Raw genomic sequence first — 23315 nt, 5'->3', positions numbered from 1 at the left:
CCTGGTAGCTACATGGTATTTATAATACCTCATCATTGGACTTTATAAAAATTTAAATTAAATCTTTGACATAGTATGTCAAGGCTAAATTGGGAATTTGGGGACCGAGTAAACACTTAGCACATGCTGCAGAAAATTTAGAAAATGTAGAAAATCTCAAAGGAAACAGGAAATATGTCACCCTAAATCCTGCAACACAGGCAGTTTCTGTTATGTTTGTTCGGGTCTATGATATATGCAAAAAAACACAACATACAGTTATCTTATGTTTCTTGACAAAAGCCATATCATATTCTACATACAGGCTTTGTACCTGTTTTTTCTCATTTAATGGGGCCATTTTCCCATGCCAATAATGCTTCTGTTTCATGGCTGAGGTGCATTAAAATACGTAATTCTTAAACTGCTGCCTGCTGCCTTGCTGTCATCCAGTGGAAATACAGCCCCTCTAGCTATGGTTTTACAGGACCAGGAAACCAGTTTTTTGCATTCTCAGTAGAGAGTCCTCCTGTTAGGAATGCAGAACTGATGATGCCAAATGTATCCTTGACCTTCTCGGCAGGATGGAAAGCTCTGCTATTTTCTCAGGCTTTTGCCTAATAAGGGTGATCAAACAGCAAGATTAAAGATTTATTGCTCAGGAATTTAGTTTATTTGCAGTTGTTTTAGAACTTTTATTCATATCCTGATCCCTTTTTACAGTTGCTGCCTTAATTTTAGAAACTTACTAATTGAAAACAAAATACCAATCAACAAAACTCAAAAGGCTTCCATTTGTACCCTATTTAAATTCTGAATCAGTTTATTTTCTTTTTATTGTTTCTCTTCTTAAACTATTGTTACTATGGTGATCAATATCAATAATTTACATTTGCCCAGTACTTTGTTTCTGCAAAATGCATGTAAAACGTGCTTGTTAGTTATTTTAAAATATAAAGCAAATGGAAAATTTGTCTCAAACTTTGACTGAGATGTGTGCATGAGTGCACATATATCAGTAATTTTCAATAATACAAGCTCCAGTTATTTAAAAAAATTCTCTCTCAATCTATCAGCTATATAATTCCTGAAGCTATCAAACTGTGATTTTGCATCTTATTGCATTTTAAAATTTAGGCTTAGAAGTCCTAGAGAAGCCTTTAACTGAAAACAATTATTTCCAAACCATGACAAAATAATAATAATAGCAACCGTTATTGCATGTCACACCAAACCTGCTCTACCTAAGCACTTTTCATAGTTTATTTCAGTAACTTCTAGAAACAACTCTGAGAGATAGGTGCTATAGTTAAGTCCCATTGTTACAGATGGGAAAAATGCAAGTGAGGATTTATTAAAAGCCTAACTTGGAACAATGTTCATACCTTTCTCCTCTAAGAATTGCTCCCCTCTCTAAATTAAAAATGATACTATTAGGAGGTGTGAGGATAGTTCAGTGGTAGAATTCTTGCCTGCCGTGTGGGAGACCTGGGTTCAATTCTTGGCCCATGCACTTCCCAAGAAACAAACAAGCAAACAAACAAATGAAAAACCAAACAAAAATTCAACAAATGGTGTTACAATTCCCAAGAAGCAAACAAACAAATGAAAAACCAAACAAAAATTCAACAAATGGTGTTGCAATAAGGGATACTCACATGGAAAAAAAATGAAATGTGACCCCTGCCATACAGCATACCCTCAAAAATGATACTATTAATAGGAATACGAGTTTTGGGGATTCAGGGCCTGGGTTTCCCCTCTATTTTGAGAGCAGAGCATTGCACCCAGCCACCTACATGACCGGGACAGACATTAAAGGACATCAGACCCCCTCGGGGGAGCAGGGGAGGGAAGGATGTACAAATGGTATCATAAATAAGACATTGAAACTCCCCTCCCCTGATCACTGCTGATAGCCAACCTCCTCACCCCTGTGTCAGGAGACCCTGCTGAAACTGTTGTCACACCCTATGAAATGTCTTTGTCTTAAACCCTTGTAAGCTGCCCTCTGGCACTTTCTGCCCTTTGTAGAGCTCTAATCCTCATTTTCCACAGCCAGCCACCATGGAAGATCTTCTGTCTGTAAGTCCTAATAACCTCATGCCTAACTCTGTGCCAGGTGTATCCTTTGGTCTTAGGATGAGCTGGGTTGTAACATGAGTCATCAATCATTGAATGCATGCTATGAGACATCATTCCTAGTCCACATGCAGTAGGTTGTATTTGTGGCCACGCTATCTCCCTTCCACATGCTCCCCCACAATGTGATCTCTCCATCACTTATAAAAAGTGGGGTCTGCTTCTCCACCCCTTCCAGCCTGAAAGGACTTGTGACTGCTCTGATCAAGAGAATATGGCACAAGTGATATTTTTGCAAGTTTTGGGCCCACGTCTTAAGAGTCTGGTCACTTTCACTTCTTGTTTATTAGATAACTCCCTCTTGGAAACCAGTCACTATATCAGAAGGGTGATTACCTGGGACCACTATGCTGTGGGAAGCCCAAACTGTAGGGAAAAGCGCTAGAGTAGGGATCAGAAAACTAAAGTCTGCGGGCCAAGTCCAGTCCTGCTTGTTTTTGTAGGGCCCTTGAACTAAAAAGGGTTTTTATGTTTTCGAATGGTTGGTGGGGGGTGGGAGGGAGTCAAAAGAAGAACAGTATTTTGTGTGACATGAAAATTACATGAAATTTAAATTTCAATGGTCACCAATAAACTCTTGTTGGGCACAGCTGCATTCATTTGTTCATGTATCGCCTATGGCTGCATTCATTCTTCAATGAGAGAGTTAAATAATTGTGACAAAAACTGTATGGTCCTCAAAGCTTTAATACTTAATATCTGACCCTTTATGGAAAAGTTAGAAGAGCCGCACCTTAGAGGATGAGAGGGAGAGACCAGGAGACACCCAGAAGGGAACACATGAATGTACAGCACCGCCGTTCCTTTCTGACACTTCACCCTAGCCTCCTCAGCTGATGCCACGTGAAACAGAGACAAATGGCTCAACTGAGCCCTCCTCAAATTCCTCACCCACAAAACTGAAAGCAAAATAAACGACCGTTTCAAGCCACTAAGGTTTTAGTTTGTTACAAGGCAATAGCTAACTGACACATCTCACAAGCACCTTACGAAAGTAGGTATCGTTATCCAAATATTTAGATAAGGGAACTGAGGCTCAGAAAGATGAAATAACTCATTCAAGGTCCCACAGCTAGTAAATAAAGAACTAGGATTTCAACCCAGGTCCTTTCGATTTCTAAGCGTTATTTACCACACAAGTAACCCTGTAATATTTAACTTTTTTTCATAAAAGTATCCATTTTATGCCCATGTCAGTCTTCATTCATACAACAAATGTCTGTTGAGAATTCTTAACACATGTAAGACACTGCACTAAGCTTTATGAGGGAAATAAGAGATACATTAAGATGGAATCTGAATTTCTTAGCTAAAGAGGACAAGGGTTATAATAACATGATAAAATATGAAACACTTCAAATTTAAATTACACAATTTGTTGGAAACCACATCCTATAGAATCCTATTCTGGCAATCACAGTTTCAGTAAAACTCTTCACTCGGTCTTCACATCACAATTTTATGACTTTTTGTTTAGAACAAGCCAGTAGTAAGTGAAGAAATGACTTGAAAGCTCATTCCACCTACCCACAAAATTACACTTTCTTACTATTTTTTTCATTTCAGATTAACTGTCCTTGTCAATGTTCAAAACATATGTTACCACACCTGAATGGAAGCTACCCAGCTGCAAACTATTAGGGTTGAACAGCAGTGAAAAGCAGGAAGCAGAAGGCTAGGGAAAGTGATTTTGAGAGACCAGGGTGAGGAACTCAAAGAAAAGTATTGATGAATATTCTGAGTTGTCTGTCTGTCTTTTTCATAGGCCGCAGGGGAAAATGGTTGTTCAGTGAAGTAAATACGATCAGCTAGAAGCACAGCTAGGCAAAATACACTAAAGAGAAACCCTAGGTAGCCATGGGTTTAAAGACTTTTTTCCTTACAAATCAAGGGCTGGTTTTCAACCTACTTAGGTGTTTGGCTTCTTGGGGGCAGAAGTATGTCACTTTTATAATATTTGACACAGAGTCAGCTGTTTACTGGAATTGACATATACCAGCTCAAATAAGAGCTGATTGTTAAATGTTTAGTAATTTGTGATCCAGTTGTTAAATCTTTGGTAACTTGAAATCGGCCGTGATAGAAGTATTTACACTATGGACATTGGTAAATGCCACAACTTAGGGCTCTTTTTTTTTTTTTCTCTGAAGAGCCAGTTTCTCAGCATGCAATGGAGACAGAGTCAGTTAAAAATGATGAACCAGTAATCAGCAACCATTTCAATAGGATATGTATAATAAAATACAGGGCAATCATTAAAATTATGTTTTAAAATAAGTTTTAATGGCATGAGAAAAAAATGGAAAGCAAAATTCTCTCTCTAATATAGTTCCAAGAATGTTACACGTGTAGTTATGTGTTGAAAAAAATACTAGAAAAATAATAGACTGATAGCTTCATGAGGGTTATCTTTAGGTTATGGATTTATGGCTAATTCTTGCATTCTCATTATAATTGTATCTTTCAAGTATTCTGTGAGAAGTACTTGTTGCTTTCTTAATTTAAAAAGTCCACTAAAAAAAAAGATATGCGTAGTTATGAACCATTTTTTTTATTTTGTGTCCTGGAAGGCAGAGAGGAGGGATGTGGGAAGGCAGGATGGAAGCGGAGGGCTTTCCCTTCCTCCCTGCTTGGTGCTCTAAGGGGTTGAGGAGTAACCATCCAAATGTGATTGAGGCTAGAGGTTGTGTTAGGAGTGGGGAAGAGATGGGTAGAGAGGTGGGAAAACAAATGAATAGGGAAAGGCAGTGATGGTAGTGGAAGACATACGAGATTGAAAATCAAAAGTTCTATTTCTAGGAGCTACTCTAAGAAGCCATGGGATTTTTTTTTTTAACTTTTGGGGCATCAGTTTCTTCATCTCTAAAATGAGGTTACACTAGAAAACAACACACAATGCTCATTCTAACCGAGGTGATCTGTGTGGTTGAACCTTCCTTTTGAGGACAGCCAGCTCTCAAGGTGGGTATGAGGCAAAAAGCAGATCACTTGGCAAAGGAAAGGTAGTGCCAATAGACACGCAAGGAGATCACTTACTAGAGGGGAAGGAAGTGAGTTTTGGGAAGGTGGATGGAGGAAGGCGTCATTTAGTGGTGCTTGTAGAAGAAAATTTTATCCTAATCAACAGACTCAAAGGTATTGACAAAGGGATGTTTGGGGGCAAAAGCAAGGTTCCCGTTTTGTTGTATTTTATATGTAGATGAGGAACTCTTGTTTCTCACAGACACATTTCTAACTTCCACCAGGAAATTTTTGCATGTGGTCTTCATGAAAAGATACCTGATTGAATGTTATGGAAAGAAAATCAGGGGCCTTCTAATATATGTTGTCAGTTTCCTGGAACTCAATAAATGTCATCTAGCAGTACCACAGATGCATCTCCTAAAGATTCAGACTTTCTCTAGGATCACATTATAAAACAGACAATCTTAAAAATATAATAGAATTTCCATTAACTGTTAACTTTGACACTGGTTTAGAGGTGGAAGCTAATAGCTCAATGTATTGCTTTAAATGTGCATTCTAATTATCTATGCAAAGTATGCTGGTTTCTACGGGTTATTTTATATTTATTATGGTTACTCTCAAGTGTCCTGAAGGAAAAATTTCCCCTGGTGTGATAAGGTGCCAAGGTTTCCCATATTTAAAATCGTTAAAATTTTATCTTTTTATAAAACTTGATTAAAGATATGCCATGTGCATGCCTTCTCCTCTGGGAGCTCTGTGCTCTTTTAACGACTTTACCAGTGAGCAAGTCTCACATCCATACGTGATGTGAGCTAGTTGGTTCTCTCCTCCTTTTTTCATTGTACTTTTGTGATACTGTAAGGAAAACATTAGCACTGCATTCCACTGAGTCCATCTCTCCAAACAGACCTGGGTTACTCCTGCTGTGGTGCTGAGGACACGGACACATCTGTACCAATCCAGCGAGCCACAGTGGGTGCTGAGATCTAATTCCCTGGAATGAGAGCCTCTCATTCCTTTGTTCTTGATATTTCCTGGCAACATGTCCGCAAGCACATGCTACGAACAGATGGTGGAAGACATAATTGGGATTTTTATCATGCTTCCATCATGCCCCAAGAAGCACAGATTCGGGGTATGGGCCAGCTTGCCTTATCAAATGAGATCACAGCAGGATTAAAACCATCTACTTCAAACCCCCAAAGGCTCGATTCTTTCCACCACAGATTTGCCTGCTCAGTTAGATGTGGTTTTCTGTCAGAAGTACAGAGTCCACTTCGGCAGACACATTCATGACTGATTCCTTTTAAGATCAGTTGCTAATCAGAGAGAGACCGGCTTCCCCAGAGCTGAGTTAATCTGGTAAATTGAGGCTTACATATGTGCCACATCACTCAGGCCTATCGGGTTGGCAGAGAGCCCCGAACTTTGTGCAGACAACTGCGCCTCAAAACCCGCACAGATAAAAGGGTTTCCTTTGCTTAACCCCATAGTTATGTGCTGAGCAAGTAATAAAGAAAAGCAGGGGCAAGTATGGAAAAGAACTTAACCAAAGACGCTGAAGGGATTAATTTCAATTTTTCGTTGTTGCTGTTTAATTTCAGGATGTGCCTTCTCAGTTCAAAAACCAAGATTACTCACATCTGCTTTTTACAAGCATATATATTGTATATTTTCTTAAAGAAAATTAATTCCTTCATGATTTATAGATCTCTAAAGAAGTTCTGTCCATAATGTTCATGAGAGTCTTGTGTATTTATGTGGCTCAGATCATCCAAAGAGTATGAAGGATTTTATAATATGTGCCTGTAGCTGAAAATTCCACTTTACACCCAATATAATGAAAATCATGAGACTGCCCTTTGGCAAATGCCTGAGCATTGCAATCAGTGAAGTTTATATTTGGTGGTCAGCAGCTCAGTGAAAGATACTTTGGAAAGCCTGAAATCTAAGATGGCAGTGGTTATAGATGGCAGTTAGGGTTGAGGAATAAGAAAGCATGGTTCAAATTTTACTTCTACCAGCTACGTGACTTTAAGACACTCAGCTTCATTACGCCTTGATTTCCTTATTTGTAAATGGGCATAAAAATATCACCTATCTCATAGGGTGGTTGTGAAAATGAAACAGTATATGGAAAGTATTTGGCATGGTGCCTGCTCAATTAACATTAGCTATTTTTATTTATTTCAAGTGATAGACAGGGTCAACTACTTAATTTGCAGGGCCCAGTGCAGAATGAAAATTGTGAGATCCCTTGTACAAAAAGCAGGATAAAGTGTTGTTAAGGGTATAAAAATACAGTTTTTTCTTTTCTTCCAAGGCTTCCTACTGACTTGTTCCACTGTTTCTTATTGCTATTTAATGCTGTTCTAAGTTGAGAAAATTTAAAATTTTAATCATTTTAATCATGAATTGTACCACTTACCTTTTTTTTTTTATAGCTCAGATGCAGCTTCATTCAGTGTTTTAACATAATTACATTACAATTAGGTAGTATTGTGCTGTTCATTTTTGAGTTTTTGTATCTAGTCCTGTTGCACAGTCTGTATCCCTTCAGCTCCAATTACCCATTATCTTACCCTGTTTCTAACTCCTGCTGGTCTCTGTTACCAATGACATATTCCAAGTTTATTCTCGAATGTTGGTTCACATCAGTGGGACCATACAGTATTTGTCCTTTAGTTTTTGGCTAGACTCACTCAGCATAATGTTCTCTAGGTCCATCCATGTTATTACATGCTTCATAAGTTTATCTTGTCTTAAAGCTGCATAATATTCCATCGTATGTATATACCACAGTTTGTTTAGCCACTCGTCTGTTGATGGACATTTTGGCTGTTTCCATCTCTTTGCAGTTGTAAATAATGCTGCTATAAACATTGGTGTGCAAATGTCCATTTGTGTCTTTGCCCTTAAGTCCTTTGAGTAGATACCTAGCAATGGTATTGCTGGGTCGTATGGCAATTCTATATTCAGTTTTTTGAGGAACCGTCAAACTGCCTTCCACAGTGGTTGCACCATTTGACATTCCCACCAACAGTGGAGAGTGTGTCTCTTTCTCTGCATCCTCTCCAGCATTTGTCATTTTCTGTTTTGTTGATAATGGCCATTCTGGTGGGTGTGAGATGATATCTCATTGTGGTTTTGATTTGCATTTCTCTAATGGCCAGGGACATTGAGCATCTCTTCATGTGCCTTTTGGCCATTTGTATTTCCTCTTCTGAGAGGTGTCTGTTCAAGTCTTTTCCAACTTCATTCCTTTATGATCCGAGAAATTGTTGTGTATGATTTCAATCTTTTTAAATTTGTTAAGACTTGCTTTGTGACCCAGCATATGGTCTATCTTTGAGAATGATCCATGAGCACTTGAGAAAAAGGTGTATCCTGCTGTTGTGGGATGTAATGTCCTATAAATGTCTGTTAAGTCTAGCTCATTTATTGTAATCTTCAAATTCTCTATTTCTTTATTGATCCTCTGTCTAGATGTTCTGTCCATTGATGAGAGTGGTGAATTGAAGTCTCCAACTATGATGGTATATGTGTCTATTTCCCTTTTCAGTGTTTGCAGCGTATTCCTCACGTATTTTGGGGCATTCTGGTTCACTGCATAAATATTTATGATTGTTATGTCTTCTTGTTTAATTGTTCCTTTTATTAGTAGATAGTGTCCTTCTTTGTCTCTTTTAACTGTTTTACATTTGAAGTCTAATTTATTGGATATTAGTATAGCTACTCCTGCTGTTTTCTGGTTGTTATTTGCATGAAATATCTTTTCCCAACCTTTCACTTTCAACCTATGTTTATCTTTGGGTCTAAGATGTGTTTCCTGTAGACAGCATATAGAAGGATCCTGTTTTTTAATCCATTCTGCCAGTCTATGCCTTTTGATTGGGGAATTCAGTCCATTAACATTTAGTGTTATTACTGTTTGGATAATATTTTCCTCTACCATTTTGCCTTTTGTATTATATATATCATATCTGATTTTCCTTCTTTCTACACTCTTCTCCATACCTCTCTCTTCTGTCTTTTTGTATCTGACTCTTGTGCTCCCTTTAGTATTTCTTCCAGAGCTGGTCTCTTGGTCACAAATTCTCTCAGTGACTTTTTGTCTGAAAATGTTTTAATTTCTCCCTCATTTTTGAAGGACAATTTTGCTGGATATAGAAGTCTTGGTTGGCAGTTTTTCTCTTTTAGTAATTTAAATATATCATCCCAGTGTCTTCTAGCTTCCATGGTTTCTGCTGAGAAATCTACACATAGTCTTATTGGGTTTCCCTTGTATGTGATGGATGTTTTTCTCTTGCTGCTTTCAAGATCCTCTCTTTCTCTTTGACCTCTGACATTCTAACTAGTAAGTGTCTTGGAGAACGCCTATTTGGGTCTAATCTCTTTGGGGTGCACTGCACTTCTTGGATCTGTAATTTTAGGTCTTTCATAAGAGTTGGGAAATTTTCAGTGAAAATTTCTTCCATTAGTTTTTCTCCTCCTTTTCCCTTCTCTTCTCCTTCTGGGACACCCACAACACGTATATTTGTGTGCTTCATATTATCATTCAGTTCCCTGAACCCCTGTTCAAATTTTTCCATTCTTTTCCCGATAGTTTCTGTTTCTTTTTGGAATTCAGATGTTCCATCCTCTAGTTCACTAATTCTATGTTCTGTCTCTTTAAATCTACCATTGTAGGTATCCATTGTTTTTTCCATCTTTTCTACTTTGTCCTTCACTCCCATAAGTTCTGTGATTTGTTTTTTCAGACTTTCTATTTCTTCTTTTTGTTCAGCGCATGTCTTCTTCATGTCCTCCCTCAACTTATTGATTTGGTTTTTGAAGAGGTTTTCCATTTCTGTTCGTATATTCAGAATTAATTGTCTCAGCTCCTGTATCTCATTTGAACTATTGGTTTGTTCCTTTGACTGGGCCATATCTTCAATTTTCTTAGCGTGATCCATTATTTTCTGCTGGTGTCTGGGCATTTAATCAGATTTCCCTGGGTGTGGGACCCAGCAGGTTTAAAGATTTTTCTGTGAAATCTCTGGGCTCTGTTTTTCTTATCCTGCCCAGTAGGTGGCGCTCGTGGCGCTCGTCTGTCTGTGGGTCCCACCAGTAAAAGATGCTGTGGCTCCTTTAACTTTGGAAAACTCTCGCTGTGGGGGAGGGTCGCCAGCCTAAGCTGCTTGGGGGAGTTCCGTTTCAAATCTCCCAGCCGGCTGGGAATCTGTGCGTGGGGGTGGGGCTCCGGACTCCACGGCTTGTGGTAGTGCTGGTCCAAATCTCCCAGCCGGCCCGGGATGCCAAGCGTGGGGGGGGCGCCGGCTGTTGCGGCTTGGGGGAGTGCCTATCCAACGTTCCCAGCCGGACCGGGAAGCCATGTGTGTGGAAGGGACCCCGGTCGCCCGTCTCTGCTGCTTGGGGGACCTCCAATCCCGTTCTCCCAGCCGGTCCGGGGGGCTGCGCGTGGGGGGGTGGCGCCGGCCGCCGTGGCTTGAGGGGACCACCTGTCCAATTCTCCCAGCCAGCCCGGGAAGGAGGGAGGGAGGGACGCTGGCCGCCAGCCACCCCAGCCCGGGGAAGCGCGCGCCCCTCGGTGATCTCACCGCAGTGGATTCTCCCAGCCGGTCAGCCGTTCCAGAATGGGGTACGCTGTCTTTTTGGTCTCTGTCGTGGCTCCGCGGGCTGTTCTGTACCATTTCTATTTCTTTAGTAGCTGTTCTGGAGGAGGAACTAAGACCCGCACGTCTTACTAAGCCGCCATCTTCTCCGGAAGTCCCCTTTTTTCTTTCTTAATACAATTTTATTGAGATATATTCACCCACCAACCATTTCCCTTTATATCGTGCAATGCCAGCTTAAAATGCAAATATAAGGACATTTAACCACCAATGTGTATTTTGTATCAGAATAGTTGGAAAGGCTACACAAAACTAACTCAAATGTGTTCTTTTTATTTCTTTATGCATACACAGTCTACCATCACTCTCCACTTTGTTTACTGATAAGAAAGGAAGGACCAAAATGGAAAGAACCTGTAAAGATTCCCCATCTTTCCCTTTCTTTCTATGTCATCACTACTAATACACAAAAGTAACACAAGTAAGAAAGAATATGATGAACATGAAGGATATGAGTAAGAAACAAGTTGAACCCAAAGCATTTATGACATGGAGGTATTAGACCATCACAGATATAGCAGTATTTTTGGCTATCAAAAACTTGTTGAGGGCGGGCAATGGTGGCTTAGTGGCAGAGTTCTCGCCTGCCATGCAGGAGACCTGGTTTCAGTTCCCAGCAGTGCACTTCCCAAAAAGAAAAAAAAAAATTCAACAAATGATGCTGCAATAATGGGACACTCACATGGAAAAAGAATGTAATGTGACCCCCCCCCAACCATATAGCATAAAAAAAAATCGTTGAAGGAGAGTCTAAGGTAGGACCAGTCATAGGGATAGTTTTGAGCATTGGACTGGAAAATAGAAAAGTGACTGGGCCGTGTGTGTTCTTGGCAGTAGTTTTTGCCACCTGAGCTAGGCTCAGATGCAAAGAACATCAGAGTCAGGAGGGAGCTCAGAGATAAATTCATCTAAAGGGTTTAAAAAAAAAAACTCTTTAATTTTGAAATAAATTCAAACTTACAGCACAGTTGTAAAAACAATACAAACCCCATAGGAAAAACTCCAATAGACCCTTCCCAGATCCACTAATGTTAATATTTTGCCACTTTTGCCCTATCTATCATCCATCTATTTTCTGAGCATTTGAGAGCAGGTCGCACACATCGTATTTCTGAACATGTGATACTTCCATGCAGTTCCTTGTTCATTTCGTATGAACAAGGATATTCACTTACGTAATCCCTTTAAGTGCAGTTATCAAGTTCAAGAAAATGAACATTGATATAAAGGTTATTGTCTAAATCCCAATTTTTCTTATGTCCCAATAATGTTCTTTTGAGTCTTTCACCATCATTCTTAGATCCCATCCAGTATCATGTATTCCATTTAACTGTCATTATCTCCCTAGTTTTCCTTTCTTTCTTTTTAAATTGTGGAAATATATCTACAATGTAAATCTTACCATCTCAATCCCTCCCAAGTTTATCTAGTAACCTGTTTTCTACTTTCTCTTGCTATGAGCATGCGTATTTTCTGATACTTTCTCTGTGGTTTCCTTGGGCTTAAATTTAAATCCTAAATCTATAACTTTCTCATTTGTCTTCATGCCAACTTAATTTCAAAAGTATACATAAACTATCTATATCCCTCCATCCTTCTACCTTTATGTAGTTTCTTGTCACAAATTATATAATTATACATTATGGTATTGATTTATCATTACATTTTATTCATTTGCCTTTCAGATATTGTAGGAAGTAAAAAATGGAGTTAGAAATCAATTAGTGGCTTTTTAACTGTGCTCTGTGGAAATGAGGATCCCACAGAGGTGCTTTAGGGGATCCCTAAACATTCGATTACATTTATTTTTCATTATTTTAAAGGCTAAATTTAAAAATCCATGCTACTCAAATGCATTATAGACCAAGGTTTGACGCAATGAAAATCATAGTTGTGATCTCTTCAATTGATTCATGAGGAAATATTATAAATTTTAAACATAAAAAAATAGGTATTTCCCTTTAATCTGCTCATGTATGTGTTTTTGGGGTGCATGTGAGATTTCACGAGGGTTTCACTGCATAAAAATACAGTTTGAAACTTTTCAAGTTTAACCTATTCATCCCCAATCATGTAAACCCTTTCAAACAGTGGCTGCATTTGTAGTAGTGGCCCAATAAATATTAGCTATTGTTATTTCCTACGGATGTAAAAATTGAAGCCCATGTTGACTAAATGACGTGTTAAAGACATGCAGATATTTAGCAGCAAAGCTAGAATTCCAGCCTGTATCCTGACTCCTAAGTTATTTTTCTTTTCACTATGTGATGACTGCCTCCAGATCCCATCCCCAATCACACAACTAAAATTTCAAGGTTTCCGGGAACAGGGTGTCTTTACTTTCCCTTTGACCTACCCTCTTGGTGGCTCTGGACCAGTTAAAGAGAAAGAAGAGAGAAGACTTCTTCAAAATCTGTTTATTTATCTCAGAACCCTCCTACCCTGGAGATTAGAAGAGGATTTATAGAGAGACCCTGGCAGGATGGGAAGGAGGGAGAAAGAAAGTTGTGATGGGATTCTGCTCCCAGAAACTCAAATCAGCAACTCAGCCCTGAGCACTCTCCTAGGCACTATAGGGTTTCAAAAGGTTGTCTTCAGGAGCTTAAAATCCTGTTACAGAGATATGACAAAAACATAAGAAAAGTTAAACATAAAGGACTTAACTTCCAACACCATGAGAAAAGTGGCATAATGCAAAGAATAAGCAGAATTAACTGAAAACCATTCACAAAAGCATTAAAATGCCACTTCATTTCAAGCCCAGTAACATTTCAAGCCTAATAATGCTACACCAAACACATTAAGAAAGAGCCGGTCCCTCCTTCCCCCCGTCCCGTCCCACCCCATTCAAAAGGAGACAGTAAATGTATATAACGGTCAAAAGCATGGACTCTGGGGCAAGGCTATCTTAGTTTAAGTTACCTAACTACTCTGTGCCTTGATATTCTCAACTGTAAAATAGGTAATACTAAACCTACCATAATTGATTATTGTGAAGATTAAATGAGCTTTTGTATGAAAGGCACTTTCAACAGTCCTGGCACACAATAGCGACTCTGTAGTACTTTTTTTTTTTTTAATTCATCATCATTGTCATTTCTTAGAACATTTGCATCAATTAAGAGAAAGAAATAAAAAGAAAAAAGAAAAAAATTCATACATACCATACCCCTTGCCCCTCCCTTTCATTGATCACTAGCATTTCAATCTTCTAAGTTTATTTTAGCATTTGTGCCCCCTATTATTTATTTATTTTTAATCCATGTTTTACTCATCTGTCCATACTGTCGATAAAAGGAGCATCAGACACAAGGTTTTCACAATCAAACAGTCACATTGTGAAAGCTATATCATTACATACAATCAATTTCAAGAAACATGGCTACTGGAACACAGTTCTACATTTTCAGGCAGTTCCCTACAACCTCTCCATTATGCCTTAACTAAAAAGATGATGTCTATATAATGCGTAAGAATAACCTCCAGGATAACCTCTGAACTCTGTTTGGAATCTCTCAGCTATTGACACTTTATTTTGTCTCATTTCTCTCTTCCCTCTTTTGGTCGAGAAGGTTTTCTCAATCCCTTGATGCTGAGGGACTCAGTATACTTCAATAATTTTTGTTTTCTCCACTCTCTTCTTTCTTTCGTGTTTGAGAGCATTCAGGGCTGAGGACCACTTAGATGATCCTGGCATTCCTTCTGTGCCATCACCTGGCCTAACAGGGTATCTGTTCTGACTTTTATTCAATAGTGTAGGCTAAAGAGAACGAAAAGTATCTCCCACATAGAGGAAGGCACTTCCAAGAAATCAATTAGGGACATAATTGAATTTGGTCTTTGGAGATAGCCTGGAATTTTAAGGGCTAGCAGAGTAATAGGGATACTGCTGCAATCTTGGAGTGATTTAAGAAAATACCAGGTTGTGGGAGTGTGTCTTAAAAGAAATTAGGCCTGGCTGGAGATCCTAGTAGAAAGGTTACATTTCTTGTCATCACTCAAGCCCCTAGGCTGATAGAGCAGCTGCCACCTTGGACATAGCTGACCTCTGTGCCAGAGAGAACAAGTGCGGTAAAGAGTCTCCGAGCAGTTAAATCATCAGATTTATTTAACTTACCTCAACTCACTGGTCAGAACTATTCACACGGCCTGAGTCAACCAAAAGTGGTCCAGGAAGTGCAATCTGACCATCTGCCGGATTGTGGAGAGCTTAAAATATTTGGTAAACGGTTCCTCTAGGAAAAGCTGTTCTAAATATTAGTATTTATAGACCGGAGGTAAATTAGGAAAAACAAAAATCAAAAACAACTTCTGGATTTCCCAGCAACCACAGCCCTTCCCTACATCTTCTCAATATATGGGATCCATCAACAGTAGAAATTTTCTGAGCTCAGTGGAGCCTAATCAGCACATCTGACAGGGAATGAGCTTGAACTAGGCCAGAAGTGTCCAGATACTGATTTGCTATTTACTTTTTAGCTCATTAATCTTTAAGCCAAAGGACTTCTTCATCCATGAGGGAAGATTTTTTTCCTTCCTCAGGATGTCCATGCACATTTGCCTCTTGGCTGTGGCTACCAGATGTTCTGAATTTTCTGCGACAATCATCCTCATTTTAAATGTTCTACCCCGTTTTCCTCATGGCGACATTCATTTGTTAGATCATGGGTCATAGATTTGGGTCAGAAACATGGTCTCTCTCATCAGAGGTCCAGAAGAAAGCTGGCTGTTTAGAGCCTGGAGAGCAGGGAAGAGCCCATGAGCCCCATGAATGAGTGAATGGACTTCTGACCAGACCCTCTCCATGGTCCCCAAGTCAGTCACATATTTGATGTATCTAGAAATCCCACTTGTGAAAGTTTTGCAGCCTGTCCATCTAAGCAGCATGCTTTGAAGTGTTCTCCAACTCCTCTTTCATCAAAGACCTACTCATCGGGCTCTTTCAGTCGACGGGGCGTCTCTATACCTGGACGCCCTGTTATCACAGTGTACGAGTCTCACACTGTCATACTGGAGTTGTTCTTTATGTTTCTGTTGACACTGAACACCTCGAAGGGAGGGCCCGGATAAACAAATGAATAAATGAGAAAAGACGAAAGGCCAAAGCTCTTAAAGAAACGTTTAAAACTATGATTAAAATATCACTTAAAAATCCATATGGTAAAAACTAAAACTTGAAAGAAAGAAAGAGAAAAAAATCTATATGGCAATAATAATCATTTAATAAATGCTTGATCAAACAAATTTGTGTCTTATGTATACTTTCCCCCAAATTTTCTATTCTCCACCCCCATGTTTAAAGTGGTTGTTAAAAGAACACAAACTGATCAAATGAATAACTGAAAAGGCAGAGTGGTCTTTTAGGGAGGTTGTTCCCATACCCCCCCATGCCAGACTGTACTCTAGAGATTTTAAATAACAGTGATTTGCCCAAATTCAGTCATCTCCAACCTGCTCCACCTTGTGGTCAGTGCGAGAAACTTTTAAGGTGGCAGGTTTGGGTTTCACTTCCTTTTGTGGCTTTTGCCCATTAGCAACATGTTCTGACACAATGATACAATCGTTCAAAGACCAAAACAAAACTCAGTCATAATATTGTAATGGTAGACTCGTATGATGTAATTCCAGGAAGACCTAGGGAGCCAGAAACGTGTCTTCTGATTATTCTTTTCCTTTCCTGACCAGCTCTTTCACCTCTTCAAGACACAGCTCAGGGTCTACTCTCTGCAGAAAGTTTTTCCTTATTTCTCCCATTCTGGGTTCGTGGCCTCACCTTGGGACTTTTATCATGTGCCTATTGCTCTGTATATCTATTTATTTGGTAGGCAGCCCCCCTGAACTGTGAACTTCTCGGAAGGCAGGAACCATGTTTTGCGTCTCTTTATTTCAAATCTCTTGAGTGCCTGCTATGCAACAGATGTTCAGAAGATGTTGGTTGAAATACAGTGGTTCTTGCTACCAAAAACTTTAGGCAATTGGTATAAGGCTTCAGGTCTCAATTTTCTCATTCATAAACTTACAGACTTGAACTTTAAGACCCTAAAAGATCTGTGAGTCTGGCATTATTTCTATTGTTAGAATATCCTGTAAAGATTGCTTTCCTTTAGACTTCTAGGACATTCCATTTGGGGGCTTTTGAATACCTTTTTTAATTTCTCTATGGTTGTATGTTGCATGTCATGGTATGATAATATGGGAGGTGGGAAGGGAAAGCATTCCTGTAATGACTAGCAAAGATGGAATTGAAGAGATTCTTTCATGGTATAAATAATCATATGAATGATTATTTTTCAAAGAAAAACATCTGTTACATGAAGAAGCCAAATTAGTTCCTATGAAATTTTCTTCAATCCAGAGACATATGAATTGCTGGAATGCTGAAGTATTTATCCTCATAGGCTTAGAGTTCCCTTTAGTCAATTTTCTCAACATATCAAGTTTTTTTTAACATATCAAGTTTTAACAACACCATACTGATAATCAATCGATAATCAAATATTATTTTATAATGAGAAAACATTGTTTAGTAATATTCAGTTGTGTTCAAGACATCTGAGAATAGTGAAAATGTGAAGGAATGATTACTGATCTTGAATATCTACACTGACTCAGTGAATGAACATTGAAAGAACGTGTATGAATGTGAATCTAAGAACATTAGTAGTTGATAGAGGCTGGGCCATAAAGCAATCTCCAAAGTGCTCAAGGAACAAAAGCTGTTAGAAGAAGTCTAATGGAGGTCTGGCTGTGAAGCCAAATGAGAATTCATCGTCTCTTGTCCTTTGTATTTTGCTTCATGGACATCTGGTCTGAGAGGGATTTTGGTGTGCACTGAGGGTGCTGAAAGCAGGAACTTACATTCTTCTAAAGTAAGGAACATTAAGAAGTGGGAATATTTGAATGATTTGGTCCTTTTATAACTGAAGTAAATTGTTTTTTCAAGTTACACTAAATTTGGAGGTCTATGGATAGACATGGATATTTTTGATGACCTTATTTAGGAAAGGAGGAATCTTTGACTAGTGAAAAAATAGATTTTTGAGTAAAGAGAAGAAAGTAAATTTTTTAGGTAAAAGGATCTTTATCATTAAGCAGATTTTTTTTTTTTGAGAAGAACCTCACGACCATTTTTTAAGAATAAGCAGAGAGATCACAAAAATTCCAGCTTGTTATGTAAAGTGGACGCTTAATAAAACTTGTATTTACCTTGACAGCAGTCTTTCCAGGAATGTAGGTGGATGGAAATCTGTGTGGACAAGATTACATTTGTTTCCAGCAGTCTAGTTGGGAAAGGCCAGTTCTGTTAAAATCATAAGGGCTCCATTATTATTTTTTTTTTACTTCTGATGGTATTTTATTTATATTTTTTGTTAGGTAGGAAATCTGCACAAATAAAACTCTCCAAATATCTAAAGATGACAGAAGCAGTGATCTCACTTCTGTTATTCCTGGGAATTCTAATAAATGAATCCATATCATTTTTGAGCCCTAGTAAATAATAAACACTTATTAGCTTTATGACAACTAAGATCTATTTCCTTAGTAAAGTGAATATATTTCCATTTTTCATGCCCGTTCCTGGGAAAGTAACTGTGTCTTTACATATCAGGCCATTGAGCTTTTTAAGACTTTGGGATTTGACAGAGTCTGGCACATAATGGAAACTTAATAAATATTTGTTGACTGATTGACTGTTAGCAGATATCAGTTTTGGAATATAATGAAATTCCACTTGGGTTATGGCAAGTTTAGAGAATTTATCTTGACCACAGTAATGATTTTACTTAAAGTGAAGGATAACTTCAAGTCATCGAAATAGTTACCTCTGAAATCTAAGAAACAATGTAATGTCTGGGATTTGCTTCAAAATAATTGGGGGAGGTTTGTGAAAGGATATACATAGTGGAAGGTGTATAGATTAAACAAGAATTGATCATTGTTGAAGCTGAATGATGAGTACCTAAGAGTTCAATATACTATTCTTTCTATTTTTTATATTTTTACGTATCTGAAATTTTCCAATACAAAAAGTTTGCAGAAAAGATAGAAAAAAATGATTGTATAAGATTGAAATGGGGATCTGAGTAATATATTTTGTCGCTTCTAAGACAAAAGGGGGCAGGAAGAAATATCTTCAGGATCCAATATTTTCGTAGTATTTTGTGTCTTCCTAGTCCTAGGCCCCCTCTTGAACAGGCTCTGGGTGGGAATGAAGGCTTCTGGAAGCTTCCCAAGATTTAGGGTTGAGCAGCTTACATTGGTTGCTATTATCTTCTTTCCGGGCTTGGAGGGAAATGACCTTCAGATTTAGCAATCCACAGGGGTGGGGCGCAGGGCTGGCGGGTGGTGGTTCTCCATGGAGAATGGCAGCCTTCCTCTCCTCTGGAAGGGGCTACAACGATCTGTTTTCCTGTTGCCTTGAGGCATATTCTGAAAGACTCAAATTGGCTGTTACTGACTGGTCTGGATATTCATTCATTTCTTTGGTAATCCTGTTGACAACTTTTCCTTTTCCTTAGCCTTTGAAAAAAGCAAATTTATCTGTTTTTAAAGCTATTAGAAGAAACATATGATTCCTAGCAACTGGAATAGCAAACCTTGACCAAATTGTTTAGTGCCCTGTTGGCATGGACTGCCGCTGTACTCACCATCTAATTGTTAGTCCCTTGTGAGTCCCTGGGCTGTACTAAGTGCTATGCCTCAACAAAGGAGGGAAGAAATTCAAAGGCAGTCTTCTCTTTTGCCTTGTGAGATTTTTTTGCCTCCCTCCAGTGTCCTCACTTTGCTTATATTATAATTGAACCACTGTTTGTTTTAATCTTTTCCCCCATTAATGAATGCTCAAAATTATACATAATACAATGAAATCCAATATATTTCTAAGACATCTGTTCTAGGCAGTATTAAAGAAACCTAATACATTTGTAACATTACAATGACATAAAAATTCATTTTCTTCAATTTAAGATGATTAAATATTGGTTAAAAGAATCAAAGAATTTTTAGAGCTGGATAGTGTTTGAAAAACCAAACTTTCTTATTTTATACAGAATATATTATTGAGGCAGAGAAAGTGAAATGACGTGTCTTCCTCACAGGTGCCTTCCTGTAAAACTCAAAACTGTTTTGCTCTCTCTGAAGAGCACACCTATAGGGTGTGATAAGAAGATACATTGAGCACACTCAGAGTTGAAAAGTTAGTGAGATGCAAATGCGGACTTACTCTCTCTAAGCCCAACTCTGTAAGTGAAATCATTGCCCTTCTCTCTAAGCGGGACATGAGAACCAGGGATGAAAGTCTCCCTGGTGGCATGGGAGATGACTCCCAGGGATGAGTCCGGCCCCGGTATCGTGGGATCAGCAATTTCATCCTGACCAAAAGGGGGAAAAGAAGTGTAACTAATAAAGTACCAGTAACTGGGAGAGTTCAAACAGAGTCAGAGGCTACTCTTGAGGCCGCTCTTATGCAAGCTTCAATTAGACATTGCTACCTATCATAACTTACCAAATCCCAACCAAAACCATTCCAGCCAATCCTAAAGAACACCTAGGGCAATATATAAGATTTTACAAAGGTTCCATTCACTAGGGTAACTTTCCAGAAACTTACAACCTGCAGGTGGGTGCCTGGACCAGATAAGTCCTGAAACCTAGAAGGCCCAGCCTCTCCAGAGCATCAGCTAGTTCCATCTCCCTACCCCATATTATGGATGGCCCCTTCCAACATGAAAAGCTTGAATGGCCATAGCCCAAACTCCCCTAGAGAGTGGGATAGAAAGATCAAAAGTGATGATGGAGTTATACAGAGAAGCTAGGTTTTAACAAACAAGGCTGATTGCTGAATCATTAAATTGATATTTCTTTTAGTCTCCAGAATCTTAAAGCAGCTAGAAGTAAAAACCTAAAACTGGGGAATCGTAATCCAAACCAAACCAATTTACTCTAAAACTAGTTGTTGTACTGTGCTTTCAAGTTTATTGCTTTTTTGTATGTATGCTATTTTTCACAAAAAAGAAAAAAAAGGTGATGATAAAAAAATATATGCATTCCTTCTAGCCTCCAATGTTCTGGAGCAGCTAGAAGGAAAAATCTGAGATGATAGTATGGTGGCCCATGACAAACTCTGGGATCCATCCTGTAACTACTTATTGAAGAGTGCTTTGAAAATTATTGCCTTTTTCTTTCTTTGCTTTGTGTGTATGTTATATTATACAATAAAAAAAGGAAAAAGAAAAAAAGAAAGTTAGGGAGATGGATGAGCTAAAGCAGAATAGAAGAGTGAAGTTGATATCATCCTCAGTTTTATTTCATGCAAGACCAATACCATGGAGTTTCAAACCTTAGAGTTTTCTGCAAGACAGTGTAATAATTCTATTGTAGAAAAGAAAAATGGCAAAAAGTCAGCCATGAAAGAATCCGGTTCAAGAATTCAGTTAATGTGCATTGAGGCATCAAAATATTCTTATCTCTCTCATAGTTAAAGGAAACAACTACTGTTAAAGTCAATTTTGTAGAAGTCTGCTTTGAATACTTTCTTTAGAGAATAGTCACCCCCCCCAAAAAAATTGCAAAAATACATTCAGCTTCAAGTTAAATATTCTCTATGCACCATACTGATAAGTTAGAAATGAAAAAGAAAAAAAAAAAGATTTCAGAACCAGTGAATGGAGAATATATTACCAACTGAAATGCATTTAATGTTTCATTTCCATTAAAAGAGTAAAATATTCATGAGAATCAACTTTCTGCTTATGAGCTGCATATTATTTATACCTATTTAAAGCTACTGGAACAAAATAAGAAAAGGCAATATAAAACTGTTTACATTCGCTGATTCTTTTTATTTTTACTTATTTCAACCAGTGCCATTGCACACAGATTCTTTCTTACTGTGAAGAAAGCAGAGACTACTTTGTATGAGAAGAGTGACTTTCAGCTTGACAGGTGAACTCATTTCCCTCGCCTCGGCATGGGATATGACTCCCAGGGGTATAAATCTCCCTGGCAACGTGGGACAGGATGAGCTGGGACCTGGCAGTTTGGGATTGAGACAGCCTTCTTTTTTTTTTTTTTTTTAATTATTATTTATTTTTTTTGTTTGTTTTTGGAAAGAAAGAAAGAGACGAAGAAGAAACAACCGTACAAGCAGCTCAGGGGGAAAAACACGAAGAGAGCTGTAGACATCTCGGTCTGGTAAAGAAAAGAAGCAAAGCAGAAGAGCAAGGAAAAATCAAATCTGTCAGTTCACACTGCAGTTGAGGAGGGGGTGCACCGTTCCTGGAAGTACTGCAATACCAGGTCGATGTGTGGAGTGGACGGAGCAAGCTCCTATTCCATCTCCCTGCTCCAAAAATCCATTTAATATATTGTCCTTGGATAGAGAACGTGTCAGATATTAAACTGATAAGAGCAGATACTACACTTGATCTTAGCCAAAAGGCCGAGAAGCAATGAGACAGCCTTCTTGACCAAAAGGGGGAAGAGAGAAATGAGACAAAATAAAGTTTCAGTGGCTGAGGGGTTTCAAACAGAGTGGAGAGGTTATCCTGGAGGTTATTCTTATGCATTACGTAGATATCCCTTTTTAGTTTATGGTGTATTGGAGTGGCTGGAGGGAAATACCTGAAACTGTTGAGCTGTGTTCCAGTAGCCTTGATTTTTGAAGATGATCTTATAATGATAACTTTACAATGTGACTGTGAGACTGAAAACCTTGTGTCTGATGCTTCTTTTATTTAGGGTATGGATAGATGAGTAAAAAAGGATAAATATAAATAAATAATAGGGGAGAATAAAGGGTAAAATAAATTGGGTAGATTGAAATACTGGTGGCCAATAAGAGGGAGGGGTAAGGGCATGGGATGTACGAGATTTTTTTTTCTTTATATTTTCTTTTTCTAGAGTGGTGCAAATGTTCTAAAAAATTATCATAGTGATGAATATGCAACTATGTGATGATATTGTGAACCATTGATTGTACACCATGTATGGGCTGTATGTGTGTGACGATTTGTCAATGAAAATATTTAAAAATAAATAAATTTAATTTAATTTAAATGCAAAATTAAAAATAATAAATTAAATTAAATTAAAATGAAAATGAAAAAAAAAAAAGAGTGCCTTTAACCACTACTCTTATGGTCTTGGGAGAGCAGGGGCAAAAGAGGGAAAAAGTAAGGAGGGTAGAAGAAAGAGCACCTTTATCACAGCCTTTTGAAAAAGCAAAATTCTTAGAAATATGTAACCCTTGTAAAGTTTGCCTCACCTATTTGCCAAGTGCTAAGAAAAAAGAATTGGGGAATTTTAAATTTAGTGGGCAATAAAGAGGAGAGAAGAAAGATAAATCTAAGAAAGGAATAATGCCATCAGTCACTGGAGAAGAAAGCAAAATGATAAATGTAGGGACCCTTGGTTTCATTTCACTCTTCCCCCTTTTGGTCAAGAAGTCTTTCTCAATCCCTTGATGCTGAGTCCCAGCTCATTAGGATTTCTGTTCCATGTTGCCAGGAAGGTTCACACCCTTGGGAGTCATGTCCCACATAGACGGGGGAG

General features: G+C 38.4%; 1 non-coding gene across 1 annotated transcript; it reads right to left on the bottom strand.

The window, feature by feature from the left end:
• Positions 1-22024: 22024 nt before the first annotated feature.
• On the bottom strand, positions 22025-22215 carry LOC143685464 (U2 spliceosomal RNA). Its single transcript, XR_013176689.1, has one exon. It is a non-coding gene; the product is annotated as a U2 spliceosomal RNA (small nuclear RNA).
• Between the last annotated feature and the right edge of the window lie 1100 nt (positions 22216-23315).

This window comes from Tamandua tetradactyla, chromosome 5 (assembly GCF_023851605.1).
Source record: "Tamandua tetradactyla isolate mTamTet1 chromosome 5, mTamTet1.pri, whole genome shotgun sequence".
NCBI lineage: Eukaryota > Metazoa > Chordata > Mammalia > Pilosa > Myrmecophagidae > Tamandua > Tamandua tetradactyla.
The sequence above is the reverse complement of the archived record's forward strand: the minus strand, read 5'-3'. Positions and strand labels throughout refer to the sequence as shown.